General features: G+C 44.8%; 1 protein-coding gene across 12 annotated transcripts in view; it reads right to left on the bottom strand.

The window, feature by feature from the left end:
* NCOR2 (nuclear receptor corepressor 2) overlaps positions 1-21,344 on the bottom strand; it is a 399,104-nt gene extending 377,760 nt beyond the window's left edge. For 5 of the 12 annotated variants that reach the window (XM_084649220.1, XM_084649231.1, XM_084649227.1 and 2 more), the window contains exon 1: positions 20,977-21,343. The gene's annotated coding sequence lies outside the window, so the exon portion shown is untranslated. Of the gene's footprint in view, positions 1-20,976 lie in introns of all 12 variants that reach the window. The other 7 variants (XM_084649222.1, XM_084649223.1, XM_084649228.1 and 4 more) reach the window with 4 other exon arrangements.
* Positions 21,345-26,393: the final 5,049 nt, after the last annotated feature.

Here is a 26,393-nt window from a genome sequence, read left to right as displayed (position 1 = left end):
GTTTAGACAGTCAGATGTTCCGTGTGTATAATACGGCAGCCCAGTATTTAGCATAAACTTCTGCTTCCAAGCCCTGCATATATGATTTGGAGGGCGGGGCCGGGGAGGAGAGAAGCTAATTATATACAAATTTTTAAAGCCCTCCAAGCCACCCCCCCCAAAAAGAAAAAACCTGCACATAAAATCAAGATGCAAATTAAAAAGCAGCTTTAACAGGGATTAATCCAGGGAACTGACTTAACCTAAATGGAGTAAAGGCCAATGATTTATGCCTAAAAGTCAGAAAAACATTTACACAAACCCCACTTAACAGGGATGCATTTGGCCACTGCCAAGTAGTTAAGTGATGTTTAGCCAGTTGTTTAAAAGTGAGCAGCTCCAGGATCTGCTCTTTTAAATAAAGTAGTTCCCACAAAAAAAGAGAACGGTAAGATGCACTATCATTTGTATTCAATATTTTAAGATCCTCCCTGACTCCCCCCCCCCCCCCGCCGCCCATGTCATTTTCTCAGACCGTGCAGCAGGCCGGGTGCCAAGGTGTCTCAGTTTAGTGGACTCTATTGTAACAATGGGTTCACTTTCTGTTTGTCTCAAAAACTGGTTGCTAGGTAAGAGACTTTGGGGGGGTGAGGGGGGAAAAGGGCTGGGGGGAAAAAATACTGAGGACCTTTAGGATTTTTTTTTTTTTAAAGTTCAAACGAAGAGATATGGTCTATCAAATGGTATACATCATCATCACATACCACCAACAGAAGGATCCTGCAGCACTGACCTGTAATGCTGTGGGAAATGTTTTTAAAATCAGTTATGTGAAAAGTGAGCCTGGAAATGATATTGAACTAAGTCCACAGGCCAGTTGGCCTAGGAGGGTTCCTAGGTTTGCAATATTTTCTTCGGAAACGGATATGTGTACTTTGTACTTATGGCCCATGATGATGGGATCTCATGGTGCTTTCCAAGCATCAAGCCAAATTCTCAACTGTAATATATGGACTAGACTAGACGACCTCTTGAGGTCCCGTCCAGTCCTACAATTCTATAGGCACTGCTCCGCTGATAAAAGCAAAGCCCCCCCCCCCCCCAATTTATGCCAGCTGAGAATTTGGCCCATCAGCTCTCGACATCCCTGTGATGGGAAGACAAGTATAATATAGATGAGTAAATGAAGGCACAGAAATGTTAAAGACTCATCCGTCCCTACATAGCAAGACAGTAGCAGAGCCAGGAATCCTAACATCCCATTAACCATTGTTTTAGGCCCTGCCTTCACAGCTTTAAAAAAAGTGTGTTTTACCTCATAGTCACAAATGCGCGTGAACACTGTGCTTTTACTCTGAACAGAAGACAAAGGTACTTCATTATACCGTGAGGTAAAATGGACGAGGTCAACCCCAAGCAGGGATATAGGGCTGACCTTAGGAAGTTTACCTCCTGGTAAAACCCAAATGCCTGTCTTCATTGCGTTTTTACCGCAGGACCGCTCATGTGCACATTAGGTACCAGGATTTAACAGCGAAGAGGAGACCCTAGAGTGGTTGTTCCAATGTTGCCTTTAAAGGACAGACTGGGCAGATTCCACATCTGCTCCGTAAAATGTTGTTTTCTTCTCTTCTGTTCCCCAGTTTTAGTCCCCTGCCTCCAGGCCACATGCAGATGACCGAGCTTTTTTCTGAAGCCAGTGCCAAGGAGGCCACTGCATTCATTATCCAGCAGAATAATGACAGAGTGCAATTCAGTCAACAGCAAATCCTCCCCAGGGGAGCGGCCCCTGACCTTTCCTGAGCTAGGGGATGAAAGTAGAGAGCCAGATCCCAGACAGGCTGCAGAGCTGAGCGAATAAGTCCTAATGAATCCTTTCATCTCTTTTTTTGGTTTGGAAAATGGCCACAAACAAGAGCACTGTTTTCTGGAGTTTGTTAATCGAAATGATTCAAACCAAATTTTTTTTTTTTTGTGGATTTTGTTTACGCTGTGGGGCGCTATCCAAAACACTCAACTTGAGTGGCACCCCTTAACAGAGAGTGGTCCCTTGGAATGGTCTGTTCCCTGATTACAATTAAGTTCCTGATGAGAACGCCCATGGGAAAGTGAACTTAAAACGCATGTTCTGCAAGGAGTGGAGAGCGAGTTTAATGTTCACTTTCAGTGAATGCTTGTGCCAGCAAAACTCAACTGCACAGATGTCAGTGAACACAAACAAGGGCACAAGAGATTGAAAGGGAAAAAATCCAACACAATATTCAAGGGCTTCCCTACCCTCCCCCAGATTAGTTTATACCAATTCACCAAAACGGAGTGTGTCTTGTGTATAACCATTTGGCACAGGCAAACTGGTGCTTAAAAAAAAACAAAAAAACAAAAAAAACATGAAACAACTCCCCATTTCTAGAACCAAACACTTTGGAAGTTTCTGAAATACCTGCCCTCCTTTACCCCAATCTGTTTTTGTTTTAAGTGCAACTGAGTTATTCAACCTCCCGATTGGGAGAAACAGAAAAACACCCCAAGATAAAGAGATAAAGAGATAAATCTACTCACACGGTGTTCCTTGGCCGACTGGAAATCTTCTAACTGAGCCCATTCCCCACCATCAAATCCACAGGCTTAAGGAGTTCATATAATTCCAACAAAGCACCTGAGTTTGCAGGCGTTTGTCCTGACTGAACCCAAAGCTCGGAACCTTTTGGAGGTTGGCTCAATACTAACAGGAATTTCTAGGGACTAGAGATAGGAACGATACCAACATACTACAATCACAGGGCACTTCCTGCCCTTTCCAAGGCAAATGAACTGACATGAACTCATACTTAAATAGAGCTTGGCTTGTATATTTATATAGATGCCAAATCCCAGGGATATCAATGACAACCTCTTCTTCAGTAAAACCCGATTACAGTGCTGGAGTCTCTAAACCCTCCCATGCAGACACCCCACATGTCAACCAGGCCATCACCCTCTACACCTCCAGGGAAGGGAGCAGCCAGCTATATTCTGGGAGCCCTGCCTGACAGAGGTTTGCGCTGTTAATGCTTAAGCAGGCCTTCAAAGGCAGAAAAACAAAGAGCAAGTCAATGACTGACTGACATAGCAGCTTGGGATACCTCCGTCATGTCATGAAGAGACAACAGATTTGTTTGCCAGCCTGCCTAAGGGCTGGAAAGGTTTCTATGGGTCATACAGGAGAAAGGGGGCAGAGGAGAGCAACCAGACAATATTGTCTGGGCTGCATCTACACCGTATCCTGCTAGAGCCAGGGGCCTTTCCTAATAACATCCCAAAGTAGTTCTGGAAAGGAAGTTGCTCTGTTTAGGAAAAAAGAAAAGAAAAGATTCCTATCCCGATGACAAGTTTCTGCAACACGATGAGTGGGAGATTAAAACTGGGTCTCTTTAGTAAGTGATAAGCACAGTCTCTACTCCTGAGGCAGTGACACACACAGAAGGGGGGGGGGGGTGGAAATCGGACAGGAAATAAAAATTTATTTGCATCCCAGTTCAAAGCTGTAATTCAATGGACCTGCTTGTCCAAAGGAAAGATCTACGCTCTACTGGCTGCACATTACCCATTCCAAGAGGTGCCTCCAAAGCAGTAGCAACAAATCCACAACACCTTCAAAGAGCCAAGGCAAGTACTCCTTTTCTTTTTGCGAATACAGACTAACACGGCTGTTACTCTGAAAGGCAAGTTCCAGTAATCAGTGTTGCCAGCTCCTGCGATTTTATTCATGAGTCTCACAATATTTGGCACTTTTCTTAAATCCCCAGCTCCTGGAGACATGGGACTACATGAGGATCTCAGCTTCCATTTAAAAACAAAAAATTAAAAATAAAAAGAGGAAGTTTCTAGCCCTTAGAGGCATAGAGAAAAAGCTTGAAAATGCGAAACCCAAAAGGCTCAAAAAACAGAAGGCAAAATTATAAAGAAACCAAAAATTTAAAAATTACAAGATCCTCAAAAATATGAAGGTATCCTCACTATTTTGGGGCACTCGGCCCACGATTCTTGAAGGCCTGGGGTTGCCAATACTGAGTAATCCACCTAAAACGTTGACCAAAAGCCACCACTGATTGTGGCTATGGATAGAAAATCCTGTTTAAGGCTGATTTGAGGAGAAGCATGTGTAAAATTCCGCCCAGTAACAGGCAGGCTTTTGTCTACTCAAGTTTCTACACTGCATTGATCACATGGGGTTTGGATGGACAGCTTAAGGGGCTTGGGTATAGCAGCACTGTCTGCCACCGTGTGCCTGCCGTGGCCTGGCTTTTAATGGAGGTTGAACAGCTGAAATCCCTGCTGCAGCCTAAAGCTCCAGTCATTGACATGATAATTAAACCCAGGAGAAACAGTCCAAAGTAGCAATACCTTTAACTGCTACATTGGGAGGAGGAAACCCAAAGACACACACAACTTTTCCAGGGAGCATTGTTTTGTTACAAAATCCCGGATTAAGCTGGGTTTTAATGACAAAAAAAAAAAAAATCAGGAGTGGGAAAAGGGAAAAAAAATCCCTGAATTATAGGGCATAACCGAAACCGGAATTCTTGAAACTGCTACTTGCCTTCATCTGACTAACGGAAGGAAAGCTCAAGATGGGTTTCTCCCATCAGAATTCACCACCTCACCTCCTTAGCCCCGGGGCATCTCAGGGTATGTCTGCATTGCAACAAAACACCCATGACTGGCCCGTGACAGCTGACTCTGCCTCACAGGGCTTGGGCGGCGGCGGGGGGAGGGTGTGGGGGGTGAAGGTCTCAGAGACCATGCTGCAGCCCAATCCCAAATGTCCACACTGCAATTTTACAGCCTCACAGCCCCAGCCCAAGGCAGCGGACACGGGACAGCAGCGGGTGTTTTACTGCAGTGTAGACATACCCTCAAAGGCCACTAGGCTGGGAAAGGACTAAGAGACAAGAGAAGGGGAAAAGCATCAACCACCTGCTGTCTCAGGTGCTAAAGGCCAACACCGGCTTTGGAAAGAAACGTGACCTGCTGTAGAAACTGTGCAGAGAACTCAGCCATCACTGGGGAGGTTTAAGCCAGGCAAGACAATGGAGAAGTTTTGTTCAGAAATCCATGGGTACAGATTTAGCCGGGAAACTGCTCTTCCTTAGATTAATTAACCAAAGTTCGATACAACAGAGGCCCCTTACCATGTCCACAGGAAGAGCACTGAACTACAGTAGAACCTCAGAGTTATGAGCACCTCGGGAATGGCGGCTGTTTGTAACTCTGAAATGCTCATAACGCAGAACAAAAATGTTATGGTTGTTCTTTCCAAAACGTACAGCTGAACACGGACATAATATAGCTTTGAAACTTTACTATGCAGAAGAAAAATGCTGCTTTTTTTTTTTAGTAGTAGTTTACATTTAACACAGTACTGTGCTTTCTTTTTGGGGGGGTGAGGTCTGTGCTGCTGCCTGATTGTGTACTTCTGGTTCCAAATGAGGTGTGTGGTTGACTGGTCAGTTCGTAACTCGGAGGTTCTACCGTACTTTAACACTTTTCATTGCTGTCACCGCCCGGGGGGAGAAAGAGCGAGTATTCCAGTTCAGCACAAGGGAGGATAGACACTTCAAATGCCACATGCACCGGGAGAGGTAGCACAGACACAAAGAATCTCTGACAGGACAGAAGCTCGCCAACCTCCAGAAACATTCCCGGCTTGGGGTTCAGTCAAGACAAACACCAACAAAACAACCAACTAGTTGTCAAGTGAGTTCACTTGTCAGACATCTTACAAGCTGTAGGTCATAACTTTTTAAGCAAAAGGCTCCCAAATTGCATCCACGCAGCTGACAGCAAATAGGCTAATTACATGCACAGAAGATGCAGTTGCACATACAAATGAAAACACCCATTTTGCTTCCTCATATGTGCCCATCCTGATGGGCAACTCAGATGCCCCCCACCCCCCCCTTTTTTTTTTTTTTTAAATGTTGCCACTTAAAATTCAAAACCTATTCCTTTGACACACTAGATATGTTAATCCATTCATGGAGTTAGCTGTGACATGAACAAGGTTTAGCAACATAAATGCAGCCCAGCCAGGCCACCACAGTAGCAACTGAAAGGATGCATGCTGACTCTAAAAGCACTCAGTCCAGTTCCCTTCCCCAACACAGCAGGGTTTCTATGTAATCTACCAGCAACACGGGCAGACTTTTTTTTTAAATATCAAGTTTAGTACAGCAGAACCTCATTAATCTGCACCAATGCCTGGGAAAACCACTGCAAGTTACTGCATTTTGCAAATGAGCAAAGCCATTTAAAAAGGGAGGGCAACATGCCACAAGCCGTACTCTGTTCATTTACGATCAATAGTCGTTTAGTTATTTACTACACTATGTTGCAGCGTACTGGAGCCTATCAGTACAACTACTACACCCTCATTTCTACAATCTGCTATTAAGTCTTTGCTGGGAAGGATGGGAGAGACCAACTATCTGTGTATGTCGAGTATAAAGATGAGCACTTTAGCAATATTCCCCGACACTGGTAACTTTAACGCAAGTTCTCTGGGGCAGGCACCGTCTTTTCATTCCTGTTTGTACAGCACCTAGCACAATGGGGTTCTGCTGCATGATTTAGGCTCCTAGGTGCCACTGCAGAACAAACAATAAAATACCACGGTGTCTGAAGGATCTTCCCATGATCAGCCCTGTCTGTCCAACAGCCATACCCAACATCAAGAAGAGAATTTTCTGATGGCTTCCAAGCTGAGGCAGAGGTTATGGGGAGTTTCACACCTGGAGTAAGGGTCTTGCGACAGAAATGCTCCTTGAACAAACAGGGACTTCTCTGTCTCTTTGGAAGTATCAGAAGCAGAGGTCAGAGTTTGTCTGGGTAGTTTTATGGCTAGTGTTGAGCTAATAAAGAGTTCAGTGACAGATTCAATTCTAAACCACTGGAGTAGAGCAGCACGTGTAAGAGTTAATGAGACTTGGAATATTAGCAGGACTACGCTTCTCCTTTATGGGACAGAGGCTTAATGAGACTAGAAATCGTTAACTCAGAGCAAAGATGCACACGATGAGGGAGAAAAGTGACAAATGCCTGTTTGGGAAGTGTAGCCACAGCAGCATTCCTGAGCCAGCCAAAAGATTCCAGCCAAGGACAAGTCATTGTACCCTGAGCAGATGGCACAGACACACAGCAGTATGACATGACCTCTGGCAACCTTGAAAGAGGTAGACTGTGGCCTGAAGTCACTGCTGCTCTAGGAAACAAGAAATATGCTCTACGTGTACCCACTTCCTTCAAGATGCATATCAGAGGGCTCATTGCTCCGATGCGCCACAAACTACTGTGGCATCAGATTACACTGCAGGTGCAATTCAAGATGCTGGGTTTGATCTACTGTAGAAAGGTCTCCTTGGGTTAAAGCAATACAACCCCCTAGTAGGGACCTAGTAATACCAGTATAAAAAAAACAAAACAACAAAAAACTTAATACTAATAGAGCTATCCCCATGCAAGATCCCCAGCCAGACAACATCTCCCGTGATGCACCAGGGTCTCCCCTCTTGGCAAAGGGAGGCAGTGCATCATTTAGGTCCACCAATGGCTATTAGCCAAGATGGGCCAGGATGGAATCCCTAGCCTCCGTTTGCCAGAACCTGGGAATGGGTGACAGGGGATGGATCACTGGATGATTCCCTGTTCTGTTCATTCCCTCTGGGGCACCAGCATTGGCCACTGTCGGAAGACAGGATACTGGGCTAGATCTGACCCAGTATGGCCATTCTTCTGTTCTTATCATAGGACATGAAGTCCAGCTGCAGAGACTGGCCCACAGAGAAGACTGAGAACACGAGACACCCAAACAATAACTCCCATGGAGGTACTGCAGCAGCATTTCTGAGAAAAACTGAAAGAGTGTTTCAGTGTTGGGGCATTCCAAAATCATCTTTTCACAAAAAATTTTGATGACACTTTTCAGGAATATATTTAGTCAAAACCCCAATTTTCCACTGAAAAACAATGAACTGGTCAAAAACTTTCCATCACATTGTTTTTAACCCCTGTGCTTTTTTTCCCCCCTCCTTTTTGGAGTAGGGCTCGGTAGGCTAAGCGGTTATGGGCTGAGGAGTGTTTTACGGCTGACACTGTATTATTCTGGCAACAGATCTTCAATGTTGCATAGGTCTGTACGCCACGATTTCAAGACAACTGCACTGTGGCCATTGAAAGACTAGATTCAAATTCAATACAGTGAAACAGACACCCATCTCTTAAAGAGGAAGTCTCAAAAGTATTCCCCAAACATAGTAAGTACAACTCTACTCCACCTCTCTCAGAAGGCTGATGTTATGCAGCCGATTTATTTAGGTGGATGCCTTAAGTGGCTGCTTTAAGACAGATTTCACTGCTATGAGAATCACTACACCTGCAGCTGCCTGTGTGATGAGAATACACAGGGACTACAGAGAAGACTAGGCTGACTGCATAACAAATTGGTCTGACTTTTCAATGCGTACAAAAAATTCACTTGACAAGGCTGCATGGTGAGGCCATTGCATTTCCATTTTTTCCTCCACCTCCAGAGTGACGACCTGGAACTCATCATACAACGGGCCTGATTCTGTTCTCATGCCACTAGACGTTAAGAAGTTACATAAGCATAGAACTGGTGGCAGGGTTGGGGGGTGTGGAGGGGAAGAATCAGGCCCTAGGTTAGTAAAGGCTTTGGGCTTGCCTGCACTAGACTTTACCTTAAAAACACTAAGGAGTCTGGTGGCACCTTAAAGACTAACAGATGTATTTGGGCATAAGCTTTTGTGAGTAAAAAACTTTCAAGGGTAATTTGCACTCCATGCATCTGAAGACATGGTGTTTTACCCATGAAAGCATATGCCCAAATAAATCTGTTAGTCTTTAAGGTGCCACCAGGCTCCTTGTTGTTTTTGGGGATACAGATTAATAGGGCTACCCCCTGATACTAGACTTTGTCTTGAGTTAATTAATTGCCAGTTAACTCTCAAGGCACTTAATATGTTTGTGAAGGCTGATGTGTGTGGACACTCCTCACACCTTTGCTCCAGGCTACAAACACTGTTTGCCTTAGGGATCAGCAAAGAACAAATGTTTGTAACTTCCTTGATCACATCTGTAGGGAGTGTCATCCATGCCAGCCTTTACAAACATGTCCCAGTACTTTGGCAGTTAACTGGCAATTAACTCCAGGTTAAAAAGTCTAGGAAAGCCACATTTGTGAAGTCAACCTGTCATGTTCGGAGCTACAAAGGTCCCCCCATGGAACCACAGTTTTCAAATCCAGCTAGGTGTCTTTTTTCTTAAATGTATCTGTGTAGCTCGAAAGCTTGTCTCTCTCACCAAGAGAAGGGGGTCCAATAAGATAGTACCTCACCCGCCTTGTCTCTGGAGTAAGACGGACACAAAATACAAATCAAAAATCCTATCAGCTATGGCAAAATATGTAGATTAGCCAAGGAAAGCACCTGCTTAACACTATATGGATGTCCAAGGACGCGTGAGGAGCAAATCCTCCCCCGCCCACCCCATGATCATGAATGTTATCTTCATGAAAGGATGGTTTGGCAACTAAAGTGAAAGTCATGGGGGAAAATCCTGCACCTCCCCGCATCAATGGTGCCAGAATTTCACTAAGGGAAATCATGAGATCTGGGTATTATGTGTAGCTCTGCAGCAGACTGTAACTTGGGACTCTCCATTTCTCAACCTTGGTCTACTCGTAAAAGCTTTGCAGGCATAGCTATGTATGTGAGAAGTTTGGGGGCGGGGGAGGGGGGCAGGAAATCACACCCCTAACCAACACGGCTACACTGGCAAAAAATCAAATATAGATGCAGTAATAATAGCAACAAAAAAAATCCCTGATTCCATTCGGGGAACTGGTTTAAAGCTATACTGGCGAAAAAACAGTTTTTCCAAGTATAAGTTGAATCTCCACTGGGGGTGTTTGCTAGTATAGCAAAGACAAGCCCTCAGCTTTCACCGACCTAACAGGGATGCCAAGAGTTTTAACAGCAACATTTGTAAAAAAAGTGCTTTGAGATTTCCAAAAGGAAGATGCCCAGAGTACACCTCATAAGAATTACCAGACTGGGTCAGACCAATGGACCATTTAACCCAGTACCCTGTCTCCAACAGCGGCCAGTACCAGAGCTTCGGGGGAACAAACAGAACAGGGCAACACTGGCGATATCTTTTCTGGGCTTCTGGCAGTCAGAGATCTACAGTCACCCCAAGCAGGGGTTGCATCCCTGACCATCTATTTCTAATAGCCATTGAGGGACCCATCCTCCATGAACTTCTCTCATTCTTTTTTTTAACCCAGTTACACTCTGCCATGAGATGTGGTGATGGCAATCAGTCTGGTACAGAGGCTTGATTCAGCAACAGGTTACATAAGACATTTAGTAGTTCTGCAATTTCACATTTTAGATCCTTCAGAACACTTGGGTGAAGAGCTCTGAGCCTGGTGACAAGACTGTTTTAATTTTATCAATTTGTTCTAAAACCTCTCCGACTGACACATATCAGTATGGGACAGTACTTCAGATTGGTTCACCCAAAAAGAACAGCTCTGGAATGGCAGCAAACCTTGGAAGCTGTGCCCCCAAAGACCCACGAATAAAAGTGGGATATGGATGCACATCTTAAAGAACACCACTTGCATCAACTGGTGGGTTTCTTTATCATTCTCTCCTATAGCACTTGTTTAGAACAGTCTCCAAACACAGCCTTTCATGTGGGTTACTTGCCAAAGCCAAAAACTTCAGCCACTTCTGAGGCCAAAACAAAAAACAAACAAACACAACACTTCCAGCCAACACTTCCGATAAACACCATCACCACCAACATTTGCTTCAAAATAAAAACAACGCTTCTCTACATGGGAAAGAGGAGGCGTAACTGATGAAGTGCCATGTGCCTCACAGCCTTCATACTTGTGTGTTACATAAAATCTCCACTGACTTGCATCACAATAAAAAGAAACTTTCTTTGCTCAGTGTAACGGGCAGAGAGGGCAGAGGCAGCTCATGAGAGCAAAGGCTCTTGTCATCGACAGCAGGTGAGTTTCTAGCTTGGGTGTGAAACATCCGCTTGCCCGTGACACTCTGGTGTCACAAGCCACACATAGGCAGCCAAACAAGCCCCAACAGCAGCCAGACGGGGAAACTTCAGCAATGCAGATGGAACGGTCACAAGGGAGCAAAATGAGAAAGAAATTAGAGTTAAGTGCCCAGTACCCAAAGAGATAATGGGAACCAGGGAACCCTTCTGGGAACAGTAAAGGAGCTCTGGCTAACTGATCTGCCACCAAGCAGATGTATTAAATGAATTTTATTTAGGGTTTATCTACTTTTTTTTTTTCCAGCTTATTCAGAGTTTTCCCAACTCAAGACAAATATTCCTAAAACAGAGGCTTTGCTGCAGCTTTCAATCATCTCTCTTGTTGTGTTCCCCCTCTCCACCCAGAACACCAGCATGGCTTCACGGAAATGTGAACTTGGCAGGCCTGCCTGCTTTTGTCTACAGGTACAGCTTAATGTGCTGCTGAAGCAAAACAAGTCTGCAGAGTTCAGTGCGGGAGGTGGAAGGGAGCAGATCGGTGACCTGGAAATAAAGCTGAGAATCTGGACTGACCTTACATTCATGGAAAACAAAACTCTGGAGGAATTTTCATACTAGATAGAGGGGGGAAAACCCATTAATTATCTAGGGACAGTTTTCCTACGTTCCAACAGGTCCTACAGCAAACAATTAACTCTGGAAACGTCCTGAGAGCACACTCCTATGCAGCAGTATACCACTAGTTATGTGCCCATTGTTTATATACCGTATGTATAGTTTAATTACTCACTTGAGTGAGAGACAGTAATGCTTAACTAAACCAGCTCCTAATAACATCAGGTCAAAAAAAGCAGAGGAAGGCACAGGACCACTCAAGCTCGGGGGTAAACACTTATCCAGAGCGGTGACGTATCTGCCAACGTAGCAGCCAGATGTTGCCACCACTAAACAGTGCTCTAGCCTGTATTTGTGAGGTACCGGAGGTAAATATTCTAGAAGATTATAGAGGCCAGAGATAATGAGCAATTTAAAAACAAAACCAAGCATCAATGTGCCACAGAGAAAACTAGTCCCATAAAATGGCTACCAGTTACATTTTTATAGACTTTTGACCAAAAAAAAAAAAAAAAGCGTTGTTTATAATAGCTTGTTAGAAGCTTGAGTAGTTAAGTTTTTCTCTACCTTTATTTCTCTACCTTTATTTCCCTCTTTAGTCAACACCGTACTTCTATGATGCACACACAATTATAGTTTAGAATGGAGTGAAAAAATAACATTTTTATAAAACTCCCATTCAATTTCAAAGAAAAATCCTAAATTTCCCATTACAGCTGTTCCCTTTTCTGCCCAGAGACTAGGCTTAGAAAGAAAGAGAGCATAGTAACCGAGTTCTAGATGCCCATCACTACCAGACAGACACACATGGCACTGAAGTACTGCCTCAGGTCAGACCCACTTCACTGTGCTTTATAGATCTACGCAGGGTGAAGAATTCATCCATTCATCCATGTTACGGCCCGAGCTCTGGAGAGGAGTGCCAAACCCCACATCGAACCACCCCTCTCCCCACCCCATGCTTTAAGGAAGTTTGTATCTCAGCTTTACCGCTGGAGGCCACTGCTGATGCTGTCCATACAAGGCTCTCCACTGCTAGGTCAGAGAACCGGCTCTCAATAAAGCCCACACTACGGGTTATTATGTAAATCACTCTCTTCCACAAGGAGAGGATAAACCAACGACACTTGGCTAGATATTAACCCAGCAGCCAGCATCACAGAAAGGAAATCCTGTGGGTCTCCCTGCCTTGGCATGTGTATACACGCTCAGCTCCAGCTGGGCCTGTGGCTAACAGAGAATACTAGAAACATCCTCTGCCTCCCCCGGCCTCCCCTGCTGGGAAATCTCCTCTGGGAAGGGTCCAGTCACTCTGGCTAACTTTGGTTGTCAAGGCTCCCCTTCTCTTCCTCCTGACTTTGGATCCCTCATGTCCTCCTCTATGCGTCCTCTCAAGGTAAACACTCTTCAGCACATTTCTCCCCACTAAGCCTGAACCCTTTGTCCTCAGCCACATTTAACACCCCCTGCCCAGAGGAGCCCTACTGCTCTGATCCTGCACCACTGACGCTACCAGGAGCAGATCCAAGCGCTCTAGCTTCAGTGGGGACTTTGCTGTGCATATGGATTCCCTCCTTGCCTCCCCAATTCCACAGCTAATGAGGAGACACCAATCCCCAGCCATTATAGCACTGCTCCTGGATATCGGGTCACTCTGCTTCGGTCAATGGTTCCACCTCTGTTCTCAGATCCCTCCTTAGAGGAGTTACTCAGGCTTCAATACTGCCCCTTGCTCAAGCTTTTTCCTGCTTGGCCGCTTTCTACCCTAAGCGGACTTCTTGGTGTCTAATCAATGGCTCTGCCTCCCTAGACACCGTCCCTGGCGTCTCCATCAAGCCAACTCCCATTTTTATCTCCACATCTGTGCACTTCGGTCTTCAGGGTCAGGGCTTTAGGCCTCAAACAGCCCTGCCCTCCTCCATGACCCCGTCCTCCTGTATTCTTCTGTACCGCCCACTTTCCTGATGTAATCATTTTTGACCTGAGCTCTCCTCCTCCTGCTGCTCCTTTCATCTCTAATGTCTGCCCCCGGCCACTGCCCAACTCCCACCGCTGCCTTCACTTCCTCCAGTAGCTTCCTCGCTCTGCTGCCGCTTGCCGCCTTCTACATCACAAGAAATATGGCCCCACCACACGCACCCACTGGCTCCCTATGCATCTCAGAAATGCCTCTCTCCAGGGATCGACTCCAGACTGCTGCAATCTTCTTGCCTCCCTCTGACTTCTTCCTCTGTGTATGCCGGCAACAGCTGCCCCTGCCCCCTCTGACCTTTCCTCCCCTGTAAATCTAGGAGCCTCCTCCTACAGAGCTTCTACCATCTTTCCATCTCTTCTCCCTCAGACACCGGCCTCAAGACTGAATGCTTTAAATCTGTTATACAATATCATCTTCTACAATTCATACACCTCTGCTGCCTCTGAAGTTTTTGTGCCACAAAGTGTCCTGGGATAGAGTCTGCATGAAAAATCTTATAGAAAACACAGCTGCATGGTATTTAACAGCACCAGCTTTAGGATAGCTTCTTTTAAAAGGCGTCACACCGTTTTGAAGAGTTTCCTTGCACTTAACAGCAAGCACATCCAAAGAAAGAGAAAAGAAAAGTTTCTGCCAACCCTTCTAACTCAAACATTATGGCATCAGGGATAAGAGAAAAATCTTTTGGCTGACTAAAGAGCCATGTAGGTTCAAATCCAAGCGTAAGTTGATATTACCTATAATTGGTTCCCGAGCCAAAAAACACAGACAAAAAGAAAAAAAGAAATGGAAGGCATTAAACAACCGATGCATTCACTATTCTTGAAAACGTCAGTGTTTTCATTTAAGTTATTTTTTTACATAACCTTCAGTTTCATGGCTCATAAAATTAATTTGGAGTTACTTCCCTTCCCATAACGAGCCAGCGCTGTTCTCCTTTACATTAGCTAATGTTGGTTCAGCATTCTGAAAATAGAAAGTGCTTCATCGAGCTAAGTGTTATCATCATCGCCAGGGTCACCCAGGAGGCACCTCACCTTGGCACTTACTTCGACGCCCGTCTGGTCGCCCTTTTCCCCTCACAACCCAGTTCTCACGAAGAGCTGGTTTTTACTTACCACATAGGCTGACCTCACGACATCGCTCAGAGCTGTGAAAAATTTTGTGCCCTGAGGGATTCTTCCGTCAACCTGGCAACTACCTCTCAGAGAGATGGATCGCCTACACAGACAGAAAAACCCCCTTCCGCCTACACTATGGCATTACAGTGGCACAGCTGCAGGGCCATAGCTATTACTGTGCTTCGTCGACAACAAACTTGACCGGGCGCCTTCGCCCCTTAACGGATTTTGTGATCATTGGGCAGTTCACCTGAGGATGTGCGGCAGAGCTGGTGTACACACACACACACACACACACACACCCCCAAACATATATATAAGTGGTACCACTCTATTTTAATATTATGGTTGGGGTATAATCATAATGCCTTTTTTATAACAGAGACTTTTTTGAACTTTAAACACACACACACATATTTCTGCCTCAACAAATAATGCAATTGAAAACAAAAAATTCTTTATTAGTTTTTTATTTTTATTTTTATTCAAAGAAAAAAATGTGAGGGGAAACCTCAGCATGAAGTAATATTAACAAAATGTCAATTTCTTGTTTGGATTTTTATGAACTTGTTTGCGCTTTTAAATAGAGCTATAAAAATGTCATAGCAAAAAATGTTTAAAAACAATTTATGCATAAAGCTAACCAAACAATTTCAACAGGTTTCCACCTTTGGCTCCCAAACACAACAAAGTGTCATAAAAATTTAAATACCCTCAAAGTGTTTGCATAAACTTACATTTAAAATTTTAGTTTCATTGTTATACACTTTTCTTTTATGTTATGTTAAAGAGAAGTATTGATGGTTAAAATCTGTGCTTCTAAATAGTTAATTTACTGGTGATAATTATTCCACTTTTAACTCTAAAAAGCTTGGTAAAAATTACATTACTAACTCTTTTGCTAAAGCAGAGTACTGTCCAGCCGGGGAAAGCAATACACCTCCTCAGAGAAGATTGTAAGCATCTATTCTAGCAGTTAAGCATTACATTTAGAATATCAGTAATGCACCTCAAGTAAAAATTAACAGCTATGCAACTATTTCAAAAGTATAGCTTGAGTTATAAACTACTTGGTCGCCATTACATTGTAAACAATGTAAGTCGATCTGTGTATTAAACCTGGGTTACTGAAAACAAGGAGAAATGTAAACAAAAAAAACCTAACTTTATTATGTTAAACTAACTAGCTGTTTAAGGTTGCATCCGACAGACCAAAGACACGAAAAGAGATCATCACGCAGCCAAACATCTAACAGCACTCACTATATCTTCAACTGACTTACTCTGAAGCCTTGGCCCTCACTTAACCTTGCAGGCCTACATTTCCAGTGGTGTCTAGTAATTTGGTCAGAACAAGACCATTTGGTTTGGCAGGAACAGGATCAAGTGCTAAGTATCTGAAACTCGGGCCCCTTTAAAAATCTCAAATTGGGCACCAAAAATCACTTTTGAATATTGTTTATCATTCCACCCCACCGGGAAATAACTACAATAATCTCTTCCTTCTCAAAGGCTTGGAGGATTTGTTATTAGCTTGTCAGTACATTTTAAACATGTAAAGTGAAACACAAGTGCTAAATATTATTACCTTTATTCAGGTTTCTTGTCCAATAAATTAATTGAAAGCAAAACACTTGCTCAGTACAGCAGTGTTCTGCGATCACACACATTCATACCGAAATCTGGGTAATCTACAAGAAGTTATACAATAATACATGAAGAAAAGGAGGACTTGTGGCACCTTAGAGACCAACACATTTATTTGAGCATAAGCTTTCGTGAGCTAAGGTGCCACAAGTCCTTCTTTTCCTTTGCGAATACAGAGTAACACGGCTGCTACTCTGAAACCAATTTTACATGAGAAATTATTTACAATACAGCCTCAAATACAGCAAAGCCTTGTATGGTATAAAATGCAATGACAGTTCATAGCTACCAGAACAATATTGATTGACGGTCTCTGTCCCAGGCAGAGCTGACCAAGCCCATCAAAAGCACTTAACTCCATTCGTGTCCCCATGAGACACTGTTGCATAGGGGTTCTCCCTACCATAGGGGGGCCCCCTTCTTTGTACCACAAGTATCACACTTCCTGCATCACTTTTCTACATCCTGCCCGCATTTCCCTCAACAGAAATTCTCTTAGCTGGGCTAAGGTTTTGGCAGCCCCAAAATATCCAGCAGTTTTACATTTATGACATAACCTCAGAACCTCCTTTTTCAGTGTATCTGGTACAACCAGCTGGTTTCTCCTATCTTTTATGCAAACTCTCATCTGTCAATTCTGAGATTCCCCGCTGTGACCAGAAAGCTTTTACTGTGGTATTTTGAGGGGATGCTACATTCGCCAATGATTTTCTAATCAAACAAACACCATTCTAAATCAGGATCCTCTCTTTGGGAAGCTTTTAGTTGCTCCGGGGTCCATTTCTGAAACCCTGCATCCTGTGCTCCAGGGAGTGAACCAGGAACCCTTTGCACTTCTGCAAATGAAGGGAAGAGACGAGATAGCCATCTCTTCCTGAGAACACTCATTCCTTTGAGTAACCAATTCCTTGCTCTCCCGCCTAAGGCGGTGTTTGCCATTAGCCTCCCAAGGAGGCCATCAGCATTACCATGATTGGGTCCACAGCTGTTGTGTGTCTATGAAGTCACAGCATGGCAGTTTTTCCAACCACCTGGCAAATGGCCCCTTAGGATTCCTGAATCTAAAGAGCCATTGCCAAGACGCACAGTCTATCCTGACCCATATAGATAAGTGGTGAAAAATTTCCGATAGGAATTCCTGACAGTGGTTAAATCTATCACATGGTGCACTAATTCCTCTCTGGAGGACGTAGACAACTTCTGCAATAAACCATTACCCTCTTAACATTTGTGTTCTTATGTCACTACTGTCCCCAAACCGGGAGCATTAGTGACTGTAGGCAGACCAAGACAGGAGCAATCACCAGAGCCCTTTTCAACTCTAATCACATTTAGTGTGTCCTTTGGAGGATCCTCCTCACCCCCCATCCCACTTTCTGTGGGGATTCCACAGGGCTCAGATCCTGGGTCTCCTTCTCTTCTACCACTCCAGCTTAACTCTGGGAAATTTCAACCACAAATTCAATTACCAACTCTATGCGGTCAACTCACAGATCTACCTTTCTACTCCAGATCTGTCTCCTACCCAAAGGGGGAAAAAAAACACTCTCCCTGTCTCTCCATCTCCTGGTGGATGTCCAGTCACCAGCTCAATGTGGCTGAAACAGAGATCTTAATCTCTCCCCAACTCACTCCCTGCGACCTCCTTTCTCGGTCACGGTGGGCAATACCACCCCCCCACCCATCCCCCTACATACACACACATTCATCTCTGCAATAATTCACTGCATTTATTTGCTTCTGATAGCCCAGGTAAATTTTCCAAAAGCACTAACTGTAACTCCACATGGATTTCCAGTGTAAAGCTGTCATATATTGTGCTGCTCGTCTATAGTATTTCAATTATCTCAAAACTCTGGAAACAATCATGCTTACAGCAATCCCCCTCCAGGTAGGTATTACATCCATTATACAGCTGGGTAAGCAGAGGTAGAGAGAGGTTAATTGACCTCCCCAAAGTTTCTTAATGAGTCAGCAATCAAGGGCGGAGAAGAGAGATCCTGGCCAATGAAGTGACTGTTTTGCAACTGACACCAATGGAGATTGGACTGCATGAGGTGATCCTAACTCTCATTCCCTGGCTTACAAACTTTTATTAATATCATGCACCTATTCTTCTTCAGAGCACACTGCAAGCTAACACTGGATATATTCTCACCCACCCTTACAAATCCTAGGCTAGAAGCAAATGGGAACCTCTATCCAGCTATGCAATGCCTAGAAGTCACATTAGCATCTATACAGATTTATCAAGGTTACCGATAATCAACGGCAGATAGCTAAACCTTAACAGCTGGTGTTTTCCTGGCTCGCACACTGGAGCAGAGGTCACAGAAGCATGCAAATCATAAATGCACAGTCACAGCAAATGAGATTGGGGGAAAATAAAAATCAGAGATATCACCTGCCTAAAGCATCAGCATGTTTTTTGCATACAAAATTCTTTAGCTGAACACAAAGTTAGGTCAGATCACACCTTGACTACAAATAGAATAGTTTGCAATCCTACCAAGTACCTTCCAATCACATGCAGAGTATACAGAGTTTACTGCAGTAGAAACAGGGCTAGTCTCACTGGGTCAAAATGTAACCCCTAGCCCCAGGCACAAGAAGCCACAGGAGGGATAGACAGTCATGCAGCTTCTGCTGCTCCAGCCAGTCTGGCGTGAGCCGCAGTTGGCTTCGCCAGAGAGAGTCTGCTCTTTGTGCATTGTCAGGGAACAAGAAGAGCACGGTCAGGAGAGAGAACAGGAAATTGCCTTTTTTGTCAATTTTCATTTTATCACTCCAGAGATTACCGTTCAAAAGTGTAATGTACACTTGTTGCCCACAGACACCATCAGACCAGCCCTGTTTATGCATCAGAAATATTTACATATCAGCCACTAAACTCAACATTTGCAGGTAAGTGGGCTCAGTATTCTTATTTCTATATGGATGAGACCTGCTCAACAGTGGCCGTAACTGCTCTCTTGTCTCTAACACCTCTAAAAATATGTAATGCATCAGTGAGAAACTTTATTGGGTCTAGATTTCCACTTGGCTTTGACACAGATTAGTGTCTCTGGGATCTCATGTAGGCATAAAGCCAGGAGCTTCAAATATAGATGACAGTAACAGTCTGAAAATAAACAACAACAACAAAAGAGCAACACACAACCGTAGAAATAAGAACTATGGATAAATATTAAAGGACAAAACAAAGGGCCAGCTATTTACATGCACATCAACAATGCATCTTGCATCACAGGACATGCTGCCAAGTCAACTGCATTTCCCTATGTTCCGCTTCCAGTTTCAAAATCACTTCAATATCTTTAATAGACCTTAAAAATAACTCCCTGGGGTCCATGAATTGCAGTTCCCAGCAAGAATGTCATAGGAAGCCATTTGAAAGAGAGAAATCTGAGTGGAAAAGGGAGGGGACCAGCACTTGTTGGTTGAAGGCACAGAAGTGACATAAGATCACAAGGGTAAGAGCAGAAGAATCAATTTACCAAAGCAACTTTCCAGAGTACCACAGAGCGCAGTTCAAATTAAAGGAAAGCCTGCAGCATTCCCGCTAGAGGAAGCTTCGTTGTCCCTTGAAAAATGTCCCACTTCAAAGCAGCTTTCAACTGTAATTTTGATTTTACACAACAGCCACTCAGTTACACAGAGACACACCCACACACACACCTGCCTAAAACAAGCATTCCTCAGTTCATTTGCTCCCACAATTCACAATGATCTGCTTTGGATTCTGAGCCTATTAATAGTTCTGTGTGGTTTCTCCTCTCCCTAGCTCATATATATTTCAGCTGGGGTGTGGAAGGGAGAGCAGAGGCCCTGCCAGTTCATGCTTTTCCCTCTAGGATGCTGTATGGGCAAGTTCCACGCTGTGTGTGCAGATGCCAAGCCTTTCTCCCCAGTCAATGCACCCTGCCAATTAGCAAGGGCTATAACGAACTCCTCTAGCCTTTCCTCACCCCCACCTCATCCTTCCATTATGGAGCATTTGCGGTGGGGAGGAAGATCAATGACATCGACCTTAGGGTGGGGAGACTAGTTCTCTCTCACACTCTCCCCTAGGGAGGTCCTCCTTTAAAAAAATCCTTCCTCTTTCTAAAGCAGGAGTTAGCCAAGCAGTTGCTCAGCAGATAACCCCCCAGGTCTCGCTGCGGGGAATCCCAGCCTAGACGAGATGGGGCTGATCGCGAGGGGGGGGGGGTCCTGCCACCCCGGGACATGCATACCATGTTTTAGAAAGAGCGGTCAGGCAACAAACCAAGATCTGGGGCAGGAAGGGCTGCCCGGGAAAAGTCTGAGTTACCCTGCGCGCTTTGCAGACACACGCCAATTTTTTTTTTGGGGGGGGGAGTTGTTTGGGGTTAATTTTTTTTAAAAAAGGAACAAATGCATTTAAAGTGACTTTTATCCATTCAGCTCATTCTGGCATGCAAACACCCCCCGCCCGCCCCCATCACACACCAGCCAAGAGGGATTCCCCCCCCTCCTCCCCCTTCTGCTTGTTTTGGAGAAAGTAAGTCTCGGGGGGGGAACCCTTCCCCCCCTTACCTAGTGCCTCTGCTAATCGCTTCTTCTTTCAAATCTTCCTCCTTCTTCTCCCCTAGTATAACGAGGATCCGTAAAGTAAGAAGGGGGGGGAGTTTGGGAAGGAAATGAGCAAGTGTGTTGGGGGGGGGGAGAGAAACCAACCCAAATATCCCCTGGATCAATTGCTGGAGGAGGAGCGCGCGGCTCGGTGTCTCTGCCCTTCCATCTGCTGCGGTGTTTATAAATCCAGAGCCTGGCGGGAGGGGAGGGGGGCTCTGTTTTCCCCGGAAACCTCCCCTCTCCTCTCTCCCTTTCTAAGATGTCTGTCTGCGGCTGCTGCTCTCTTCTCCGGAGCCTTTGCAAAGGAGCAAGTTTGTGATCCGCCTCTGGCGGTGGCTGCCGGCTGGCTGCTCCTCCCCTGCGATCCGGCGTGGGGAGGGAGCGGGGGCAGAGAGCCTGCGAGCAGCGATCCCCCCCCCGCAGCCCGGCTTGCACCAGCCGACTCCCCGGGTTCTTAAAGGGGCCGGGGCGCGAGACTCTGCACCGCGCTGCAAAGCCGCCAGCGGCCGCTGGGCCCCTTCCCCCGCCGCAGCCACGTTCCCTCTCTGCGGGCAGCCGGGCTCCCTTTCACCGGTCGGGTTTTATTTTTCTCTCCCGACGCAATTCCTTCGGTTTTTTTTTTTTGTTTTTTTTTTTGGCAGAGTGGGAGGCATTGACAGACAGCAGGGCAGGGCCCCTGCTACCCACTGACCTGCAATAGACACTGGGCTGTTTTACAAGGCTGAAATGAGGCTTTGCAAGGGGGGGGAATCATAGGATATCAGGGTTGGAAGGGACCTCAGCAGGTCATCTAGTCCAACCCCCTGCTCAAAGCAGGACCCATCCCCAATTTTTGGCCCAGATCCCTAAATGGCCCCCTCAAGGATTGAACTCACAACCCTGGGTTTAGCAGGCTAATGCTCAAACCCCTGAGCTATCCCTGCCTCCCTCCCCAATCTGGGAGCCAATTCTGCTTTTTTAAAAAATATATATATATTTAAAAAAAAAAAAAAAAGTCTGGTGGATATTGTGAGCCCTTCGTTTGGGGCCCCAATGCTGGGTTTTTACTCTTTGTTCCGAACCAACCTCCCTGAAGAGTTGCAAAAAGCCTCAACACCAAGTAGTGATCAAAACCTGCAACTTCAATAGCAAGCGACCAACCCTGATTGATTACAAAGGGGAACATGCAGCATTGGGCCCTGAGAAGCCGGCATGTGGTTACCTTTAGTCCCGCCTTGCCAGCTCTCCTGATTTCATTGCACGTCTCATGATAGTTGGTGTTTTTCTTAAAGGCCCAGCTCCTGGGGAGTCCAATGATTTCATGAGATTTTTAACTTTTTAAGTACTTTTCTAGCCCTCACAGTTGCAGAGGCAAACCTTGGAAATGTGAATCGAGTGCATACTAAAAGCTAGGAAGCCAGAGAACCTTTTTTTTTTTTGGGTAGAAACCTCCTTTTATTAGTAAAATAATTATTAAAATAATAATTACAATAAAAATAATTAATAACACCTAGCTCTTATGCAGCACTTTTCATGAGTAGCTCTCAACCCTTCACAAAGGTCAGTGAAAGTCGGTCATGATTTTTTGGAAGCATGACGTGATTTCTGAATGCTTGTGGTTGACAATACTGCTTTACACACTATTGGGGCTACTTGCAAGCGTGTTAAACGTGTATGTGTCTGCAGGATAGGGATCTAACTCACATGCATAAGTATTGACAGAATCGGGCCCATGGTTGTAATAATATTTCCAGACACAGTCTGTGATTCTGCAAGCTTCCTCCGCAAAGAAAACCCCATTTATTTCAGTGAGAATTGAGGCTTCTAATTAACATGAAAAATCAATTCCAACATGTCCAAGTAAAACTTTTGCATGTGTTTTAAGAAACTAACAGTTCACACAAGGTGTTAAAGGAGCGTTTCAAAAAGGTCTGTCCGATTGCAGTTTATTTAGTTTGCCAGTTTTTCCTATTTGGTCATTTCCTTTTAGCAGGCACAAAACCTTTCTGTATAAAGATACATCACAGCTTATGCTGGGGGGAGGAGAGTGAGGGGGGAATGCAAAAGAGGCCTTAACCATTGGACTGATTACATTGCTTTATAGTTTCCAAACACACCTCTGTCAGCTGGTGTCAGATTGTTTTACAACAGTTCAGCACATCTGCAGGGAGAAGTGAAAATCACTGCAGAATTTGCAGGCAAAAAAAAAAAAAAAAGAAAAGCATGCCCCTGTTTAAATAACTGTGTAACGGGACAGGGGGGCATAAACTTACCTACCCCAGGAAATTCAAGGTTATTGTCACCATCCTCATGAAGTTGTGAGTGTGAGGGAGGAAACTTTAGGACTTGATTTTCACAACTGTTGAGTACCCACAACCCCATCTGAAGTCAGTGGGAAATGCAGGGTCTCAGCACCACTGTACAGAATATAATGAGAGAAATTCTGCCCTGGAATACATGCATTTATCTTCCATTGCCTTCAGGGGTATCTAACAATCAACTATAATAATACCCAGCTCTTTACAGCACTTTCCATCAGTAGATCTCAAAGCACTTTACAAAGAAGGTCAGTATCATTATCCCCATTTTACAGACAGGAAAGCTGAGGCACAGAGAGGCAAAGTGACTTACCCAAAGTCACTCAGAAAGGCCAGAACTGGGCACTTCTGTCTTGAATCAGAATTTCCTGGTTTGGTTAGTTTGTGCCCCAAACTGGACATTTTGGAAAACCCAGGCAGTTTAACAAAAATTGAAATTCAGAACATCCCAGAGTGAGGAAAAAAGCCCACTTCTGAATCATCTCTTCAGCTCATTCCAATCAATTGGAATTAATCCAGCCCACCCACCATCTGCCAGTTTTTCCACCATTATTTCATTTTCTGGTGCTCCCCTCACCCCCATCTTCCCTAACTTTGGCCCCGATCCTGCAATCCACAAGGAGTTCACAGCAGGAGCACGGCTTGCATGTGTTCCTCTGCCACAGGCCAGCACAATCAGACATGACCTATCATCATTTGTGCCAACATGTTGTGGACCTCTAGAACTAAGAGCATAAGTCTCCATCGCTTGAGTTAAACAGACACGGCTCTATAGCTTGGGGATGTACCAGCCTCACATCCTCTGTGGACCAAGCACAGACGAGAGTGGGTAACACACCCTGACCAGTAAGTTACTTACAGCAGCTGGTGTAGCATGCGGCCTCTTAATCCCGGGCCTGTGGTTTCCTGCAATATTAGCTACCACTGAGCACATTCAGCTCTTAACAATTAAACTAAATTACTGTGCCATCCCGGTCATTCATTATTTAAAATGTACACGTATCTGTCATTTTTACGGCCTGACCCTGCAATGATCTCCGCATGGTGCAAGCTGTGAAGAGCTCACGGCAAGATCTGGGCCTAAGTCTTCACTTCGGAGTTTTCCGGAGTAAGGATAGCGGGATTGAACTAATCGTTAGCAGACTATTAGCCAACTCAAGCGGACTTTTGTGAACTCTTTGCCGTTCCATCTTTAATAAACTCAAACTCCTTTACGGAAATATTTAAAGCAGCTCTTTTCCTTTGCAAGAAATATAGGGGTTGACAGGAGTTTGGACCGGGGAGTTTTCCCACCCACTTTAATGAAAGACAGAGCAAGCCCATAATGTGTTAACTAATTTTTATATGGCTTTTCTGTGATACGCTAGCAGCGTCTTCTGCCAACTTTACTTGGATCCTAATGTCAGCGAGGCCCTGATCCTGCAATGAGTTTTACGTGAGCATAGGGGTCTGCCAGCTGTTTTTTTCTCCTGCTGATAATAGCTCATCTTAACTAATTAGCCTCTCACAGTTTGTATGGCAACTTCCAACTTATCTGTATGTATATATATTTCTTCTTACTATATGTTCCATTCTATGCATCCAATGAAGCGGGCTGTAGCCCATGAAAGCTTATGCTCTAATAAATTTGTTAGTCTCTAAGGTGCCACAAGTACTCCTGTTCTTTTTGCGGATACAGACTAACACGGCTGCTACTCCAAACTCCAGGGACTTGCGTTCTTATCTCAGCTCTGCTGCTGGCCTGTGCCTCTCTGTTTCCCATTCTGTAAAATGGAAGTAATGAGACTGACCTCCATTGTAAAGCACTTTGAGATCTACTGATGAAAAGGGCTAGGTATTATTATTACTCAAGAAGCCAGGAAGAGAGTCCCTCTGAGGTCCCAATCCTGTAATGTTGGGACCTCAGAGGGACTCTCTTCCTGGCTTCTTGAGTAATAATAATACCTAGCCCTTTTCATCAGTAGATCTCAAAGTGCTTTACAATGGAGGTCAGTCTCATTACTTCCATTTTACAGAATGGGAAACAGAGAGGCACAGGCCAGCAGCAGAGCTGAGATAAGAACGCAAGTCCCTGTCCAGAGCGCTATCCACTAAGCAACGCTGCCTCACTAGTAGAGTTGAATGGGAAGTGATCACCAGGCAGAAATGTGAGGGGTCAGCATCCTCTCCCTTAGGACTCAAGAGTTAAACTTTGGAGCCCACTCCCAAAGGTCAGCTGGGACCAGATTCTCAGCTGGTGTAAATTGGCATAGCTTCATTGTAGTCAATTGATTTTCACCAGCTGAGGATCTGTTTCCCCACTCCCCCCGATGTCCTATCTCCTTGTCCCATGTCTACCTGAGGGCTGGCAGCTCCCTATTGCAATTTCCAAAGTTTGAAGCAAGGTCAGGTGGCCCTTGCAAACCACCGTTTCCTTCAATTCCACTTAGGCATGCAGCAGGCAATGCTGTTTGAGTGGCTGAGATATTGGCATGCTGCATATTCAGCAGCAGTAATTGGATTTCCGCAGAAGCACTGGGGTTTATCTGTGTTGTTTCTGCTTCTTTCAAGTAACTTTTGCTGCATGAAAGTACCTGCTGCGGGGGGAAGGTGGGGGAATGAGCTGCAACCTGTTTGGAGTATTCCTTCCCTCACTGCCCCTGGCAGGCACTGGGTACAATCGTAACAAAGGAGGGGTACTTTCCACTACTCAGGAGCAGTCTCCTCACGTTTCTTTACAAGATTAGGCAACACTTTATTTGACTTGCCTCTGTAAATTCTAACCCAGAGTAAAAAGTAAAGCTGGAAAGAGGACCTGGCACTGGAATCTGGATCAGATTCATTTCAAGGCATGATCTGGTGGGGATTTAGGTTTGACAGTGCCGGGGGCCAGGTGGAAATCTGGCAAGATCAGACATTTGAGAGATTTCATTATCTTACACCAAAATTTAATTTAAATTTGACGGGGGTCTCTCATCGTCTATGGGTGTGCTTATCTGGAACGCTCCTGCAAATCTTATGTGACTGTCCAGCTACCAAATACACAGTCCACAGTCACAAATCGTATTTAGCTATAATAGTGGGTCCAAAAGCACCATGGGA

Source organism: Lepidochelys olivacea (assembly GCF_965140295.1).
Source record: "Lepidochelys olivacea isolate rLepOli2 genome assembly, chromosome: 15".
Classification (NCBI taxonomy): Eukaryota; Metazoa; Chordata; order Testudines; family Cheloniidae; genus Lepidochelys; species Lepidochelys olivacea.
This window is presented reverse-complemented; position numbering and strand designations above follow the sequence as displayed.